Source organism: Anomaloglossus baeobatrachus, chromosome 1 (genome assembly GCF_048569485.1).
Source record: "Anomaloglossus baeobatrachus isolate aAnoBae1 chromosome 1, aAnoBae1.hap1, whole genome shotgun sequence".
NCBI classification, from domain to species: domain Eukaryota; kingdom Metazoa; phylum Chordata; class Amphibia; order Anura; family Aromobatidae; genus Anomaloglossus; species Anomaloglossus baeobatrachus.
The window spans coordinates 224,081,060-224,087,989 of NC_134353.1; the positions used below are offsets into that span (position 1 = coordinate 224,081,060).

A 6,930-nucleotide genomic window follows, 5' to 3' on the forward strand; every position below is an offset into this window, starting at 1 on the left:
GAGTAAGTGCACAGACAATATTTCTGTGTAAATCCATTGCTGTAACGTTCTACAGTACTGCAATAATATTTTTATGGTTTTATTTGACCTCAAAATAACAAACTCCACACTGTCCATTCATTACTTCTATGCTTCTTTCATCCCTTGTTTCAGTTTTAGCTTGTCAGGAAACTTTAGAGGGACTGTCAGCACAGAATGACTGTTCAGACCAAGTACAGGCGCTCGTGCATCATGGCGGGGCCAAACATTTAAGCGCACCTTCCCACCTGCTTGTTTTCCCTCTATCTCCCCTTACTTTTCTTTGATTGACAGCTGAAATTTCATAAATCCAGAGAACGGTGCAGATAGAAAACAAGCAGATGGAAAGGTGCACTTAAATGTTTGGCCTCGCCAGGATGCACGAGGGTCTGTGCTTGGTCTGAACAGTCATTCTGTGCTGACAGAGTCCCTTTAAGTGGTTATTAATTTTAAAAAACAATGGTTAATTAAAATGTGCTTTTTGTCATGGCCAGCCCTGCTACTACTTCACTTTTTACCGCATATCCTTTACCACACTCACCCCATTTCTTCAGCCATTTGTTATAGATGGGGATGTATCGCCAGATACAAGCTGCTTGTTGATGGTATTTGCAATAGAGAGGGAGGAAAAGACAATAATAAAAGTGATAAGTTCCCCTTTTCCAGACTATTTTCACATTAAATTCAGACAAATACTTTTGACACTTCAGATTTTTATTTCTATATATCTGTCCATTACATTTGGTTTTATATCCTCAGTGAAACCAGTAGATGGCACCCAACTACAAAGGTTGAATTTGATTCATTCTACAGTTTTGTTCCATAGGAATCTGTAGCATCCTATGGCTTCTTACATGACATTTAGTTTCTACAAAACCTTTGGTTTGCCCTGCATATTCTGTATGCAGTATCGCTCCACTGTGTGCACTGCTGGTAAGCGCTGATGCAAACTTCAAGAATGTTGTGAGACTGAGATAAATTTTGGCTTTCACAAAGTTTGCTGCTTCAGTGATTTTTGATCTTTTAGTCAGCTGTTTCTATGGTTACTGAAATATAATTATAATATAATCAGCATTTCAGAAGTTCTTAAACTCTTATTAACAAATGCATCAAGTTTATGCAGTGTCTTGTTTCATGTTGACCCTTATTTCATGAGACTTCTGCTCTTTGCCCTGGTTGCTGGATATCAGCTTGTGGGTCATATACTGACTGATAACAACCTATTCTTGCCTAATCATTGCTTGGAGTTCTTTGTGTTTTTCTCTACCTACTTTTTGAAGATTTACCATAGGTTGTCAATGAGATTAAGTTCTGGGAGTATTTTGACCATGGACCCAAAATGTAAATGTTTTGTTCCTTGAGCCACTTATCACTTTTACTTTGTGACATGGCGCTCCATAATTCTGGACCCATTTAGAATCGTGTTGTTTCTTTCTATACACCCTACTTCCATACTGAGGTGACTATATACTACATCCCTCTTAAGCGGGCTTTACACACTGCGACATCGCTAGCGATGTCGCAAGCGATAACACCCGCCCACCTCGGTGGCGCGTCACGGGGTGATCGCTGCCGTAGCGAACAATATCGCTACGGCAGCGTCAGACGCAATTACCTCTTCACCGGCGTTGATGTGGCAGCCGAACAATCTCTCCTTTAAGGGGGAGGTTCGTTCGGGTCATAGCGGCATCACTAAGCCGCCTCCCAATAGAAGCGGAGGGGCGGAGATAAAGGCAGGAACATCCCGGCCACCTCCTTCCTTCCTTATTGCCGGCGGCCGCAGGAACGATGTTGTTCCTCGTTCCTGCGGCGTCGCACATAGCGATGTGTGCTGCCGCAGGAACGACGAACAACCTGCGTCCTGCAATAACAACGATATTTGGGATTAGAACGACGTGACAACGATCAACAATTAGGTGAGTATTTTTGATCATTAACGGTCGGTCCTGCGTTTCACACGCAACGACGTCGCTAACGAGGCCAGATGTGCGTCACGAATTCTGTGACCTCAACGACATCTCGTTAGCGATGTCGTTGCGTGTAAAGCCCCCTTTATTGTCTTATGTACTGGGGTCTAGTAAGATGCACTTCTGTGCCAGCCCATGTGTCTAGGTCAGATTTATTCATGGTCCTCTCTGCTCCTAGTACTCTATGTGTTATACATTGTAAATTTCTGAAACCGCACCGTATCTTGATTTCTATGTGGATTTATTACAGTTTGTATGTGGTTTATTTATAGATAAGTATTATTGTACTGTCTATCATCTATTTTGGGGCTTTTTTGTTCATTATCTATTCGCCTCTATGAGCCCACTGTGGTTATACCAGATTTGTCTTTTGGATACTGTTTTTAATGTTTCTATTTGTTCTTGTACTTTGATAAAGATATACATGTTTAATATATTTAGGTGTGCGCATCCTGTATGCATTGTCTTCCCTTTCCTCTTTGATATTCTTATTTACTGTGCATGATGTGGCACCCTGTACAATTATTTTCATATACATATACACATAATTATGCTACTTTTCATACCTTTCTTCCACCACAATACTGGCATAAAGGCTCTGATGAATCAGGCCCTATGCTATTCAAGTGAACAGGTTACCAGAATGGCTGTTTGCAATTCTGGCATATTAAATGAGATTATAAATTTAGGGTTTTTTTTACTCTATGCTCTTTAAGAAATTTTATACAAAACCATGTCTGTAGTACTGTAAAAGAAAGGATTAATGAGGTGATGGTACTTTTTCAATTCAATGTGACAGTGGTTTGAATTTTATTTTTTAAATGCCTGTTTACATTAAAACAATGTGTTCAAAATTAACATATATTTTAAAAGTTTCAAGAGCTTTCATTTCTTTTAGACCTTTTCTTTGTGCGATGGAAATTCTGTAATTATTCCCCACCTCTCCTTCTCTTGTAGTAATGTCAAGGACACCACCAGATATAACTCCAACTATTAAAGGGAAGGTGCCATGAAAAAAACCCCAAAACATTTCAGTAAGTGAAAAAATTTAAAGTATCTATGTTTAAATGTTTTGTTTAAATATTATCATTTATTTTTAAACTTGACCAAAATATACAAAATAATTTTAAAAGTTTGATATTTTCCACTCTTAAAGGGAACCTGTCATCAGGAATTTGGCTTTCAACCTAAACGTTTCCCCCTCTGCAGCTCCTGGGCTGCATTCTAGGAAGGTTTTTGTACTTTTTGTGCCCCTTTTTAAACCAAAATAAACACTTTATAAACTTGTACCTTTCTGTTTGAAAATCTTGTTAATTTTCCATGGGGGCGGGCCGTGTGGCGTCCGTTGCTGTATCTTACGCCGTCCCCCATGCTCCAAATCATGCCTCATAACGCCGCCCACTGCGCCGAGGTCCCGTGCACGCCGGGACACCTAGTGACGTGGTCGCAGGCACGAGAGTATGGGCGGCGCTGTGATTGCATCGCAAGTGCCCGCCCATACTCTCGTGCCCGCCCTTTCCCCCACTGCCTCCAGCGTTCTGCGCCGGCCCGACGTCACCTCCTTCCCATCGTACCCTGCAGCAGGAAATAGATGGGAGGAGCGGAGCACAGGAGAAGCAGAGGATCTGAGCGACGTACAGAGGGGAGAGCGCGCACACGAGAGTATGGGCGCGCACTTGCGATGCAATCACAGCGCCGCCCATACTCTCGTGCCTGCGACCACGTCACTAGGTGTCCCGGCGTGCACGGGACCTCGGCGCAGTGGGCGGTGTTATGAGGCATGATTTGGAGCATGGGGGACGGCGTAAGCTACAGCAACGGACGCCACACGGCCCGCCCCCATGGAAAATTAACAAGATTTTCAAACAGAAAGGTACAAGTTTATAAAGTGTTTATTTTGGTTTAAAAAGGGGCACAAAAAGTACAAAAAAATTCCTAGAATGCAGCCCAGGAGCTGCAGAGGGGGAAACGTTTAGGTTGAAAGCCAAATTCCTGATGACAGGTTCCCTTTAAACACTAGGGAGAGCAGCTGCTGGAAACCTAGTGAACAACTATCTCTCATTACAACTACAGTAAAAGTGGGCAGAATCTGCTCTCATGTGTGTGAATGCACAACTCCCACTTCTGGGTATTTCCAAAAGGTCCTAGATGAGCACAGCGGTGAGGAGCGGTGATCACAGCGTGACATCTATAGTACAACACTGCTCAGGGGCAAAGTGAGCATAGGCTGTGGGCTCCACAAAGATGGCCATGGTCTCCATTCAGAGCTTCGATCTGGACAACCCAGGGGGTGCGTCTAGGTCACAGCAGGCAGCAGCTACAGTGCTGGAGATAAGGTGGGAGCCCGACTATTGTCTCTTATGCACAGGAGCTGTTGTATTTGAGGTGTGCAACTGTTGTTGCACACAGCAAATCCAAGATGTCAGCCCCCAGTGTTTGAGTTAAAACAGGATTAAATAAACAATTAATTTAATTGTGTATTAAAAATAATTGATTCCATAATCAGCATTATTAATACAAACATTTTAAATCATGGCACCTTCCCTTTAAGTCGGCCATACATATCAGATGGTTTGTGTCAAAAAGATGCTTTGGCCCATCATTCGGCTGGCAGCCAACTTGGGCATCTCTCTCATGACCAGGAGCACTCGTTCGGCTGAGTCCTCCTGTGTCCTCTACGAGAAAGCCTCCAACAGATGTTTCTTCTATTGACTTATTTCTGTGAGAACAAAGCAATAGGTAGTCCAAAATCAGTCAAGCCCAACTAACATCTCCTGCGATGATTAGTTTGCCAACATTAGAGTGTCAGCCGACACTGGGTTCGGCCAATATTAGACTGTATGGGTACCTTTAAATGGGAACCTGACAGGTCCCCCATGGCCTCCAACTCACCAGTATTTGTATTTTTATGACTAAATACCCTGCCTGACCTGTCCTTTATTGTGTTTAACACATAATTACATATTTAAAATAAGTCTTTTTAAACCCTGTTTTTAATATGCTAATTAGTCTTTTGACAAGTCGATGAGGCTAGTTGGCCCTTTCAACATGATATCACGCCCAACATGATTTGCAAGAGTCAGCATCATCACCAACTCTCTGCAATTTCTTCATAAAATCATTGTGCCTTTCAAGCTGGGTGTACACGTCCTGGCCTCAGAGAGGCGCACTGCGCATGTCCAAAAAGGAGGAAGAAAACTTCTTCACTTCCAGACATGCACAGTGTATCTCTCTGAAGCCAAGAAGTGTACACCCAGTTTCAGAGGCACAATGATTTTGTGAAGAAAGCCACACGCATGCGCAAGATTTGCAGAGAGTTAGTGATGACATTGACTTTGCCTCTTGCAAATCATGTTATCATGCCCACAGGGGGGTGATAACACTCAGAGAGGGACTTGTGTGGGGAAACAAATGCCCCAACGACGACAAAGACCCCATCAACTAGTCAAAAGGCTATATAGCATAATGAAAACAAAGTTTATAAAGACTTATTTTAAATATGCAATTAGGCATAATGCACTAGAATGTACTGGTTAGGCAGGGTATTTAGTAATAAAAGTACAAATACTATTAGGTTGAGGGGCATGGGAACCTGACAGGTTTGCTGTAAGGTGCCCTCCTTACACCTTAAAAACTTGTCTCTGTTGAGTCCCCTATATATATATATATATATATATATATATATATATATATATGTGTGTGTATATATATATATATATATCTATATAAAATAACTTGTATATCTATCAGGAAAACAAAATGAGCGTACATTGAATTGTATCTATTCATTTATTCTCTAGCCCTGTGTCATCAGTCAGAGGAGAGTCGTGGTCCTACAAACATACTAGATGGTCAGCCAGTCCCACAAACGTTGTTTGGTTTAGCTGACTTCAATGTTTAATGTTGCCTTTCTATGATGGGAATAGTTTCAGAGGAGAACAGCTTCAGGTTATAGACTTCTGCATTATGTAATAAAATTACTTTTCTTTAGTGCTTATGTCTGACTACAAAATCAGATCATCATGTCTTATATGAAACATTTTTTTAATATTATTATTTATAAAGTTTGACTCTTTTATTCCAAAAGCGCAGCCTGTGTGATGTGGAAGCATAAAACAATGACCTTTATAATGCCTCTGGAATTGTATTTGTAGTCAACTGAGTATGAAAAATGTGCAAGCTTTTACTAGACATTGTAAGTTGTTTTTAAAGCTCTGTTCAATAAAAAAGATGAGAAGGTGTTTGCTGATAGAACTGGAAATAACTCAGATGAAAACTGACGTGTAATTTATAAATGATCCAGCCACAATAAAAACTATAAAGGTTGTATAAACTGAACAAACCTCATACACTAAATTTACGACAATGTTCCCGGATGATGGAAGATTTCAAAATTGTTTTTTTTACCAACATTTAGAAATACTTTAATATCAATTTACTGGTTGAAAATTCCACTCTATCAGATGACTTATATGATGGAAAGAAAAGCAACTGAAATTGCATTTTTCTTGGTTTGCTTTGAGAAAACTATATAATATATTGTTTTTTTAATCATATGCTATCAAGAAACACTGATTCATTCACATGAAAGCTTGTGGAGGTGGAAGAGAGATAAGGCTGATTTAAAGAAGCCCTCCCATTAAGTTATTTATTCATTAAATGTGTGTACATACCGTGTTTCCCCAAAAATAAGACAGTCTTAGGCCTGTTTCACACGTCAGTGAAAAACACAGACGTTTTTCACTGACGTGTTAAAATGTATATGTCCCTCCGTGTGCCGTCATTCACGGCACACATGGGTTGTCCATGTGCTATCCGTGATATGTGATCAGTCATCCGTGATAGCACATGGACGTATACTCACCTGTCCAAGCTCCTGCTGTCCGTGTCGCTGAACTCTTCGGCTCTGCTGTGTTTCCGCCCCTGCTGCAGCTACTTCCGTGTC

General features: G+C 41.1%; 1 long non-coding RNA gene across 1 annotated transcript in view; it reads left to right on the forward strand.

Moving 5' to 3' along the window:
• The window catches only part of LOC142310712 (uncharacterized), a 60,188-nt gene extending 54,308 nt beyond the window's left edge, over nt 1–5,880 (forward strand). Inside the window, exons 2-3 of the long non-coding RNA XR_012754208.1 lie at nt 2,943–3,019; nt 5,786–5,880. This is a non-coding gene — a long non-coding RNA (uncharacterized LOC142310712). The remainder of the gene's footprint in view (nt 1–2,942; nt 3,020–5,785) is intronic.
• The last annotated feature ends 1,050 nt before the right edge of the window (nt 5,881–6,930 follow it).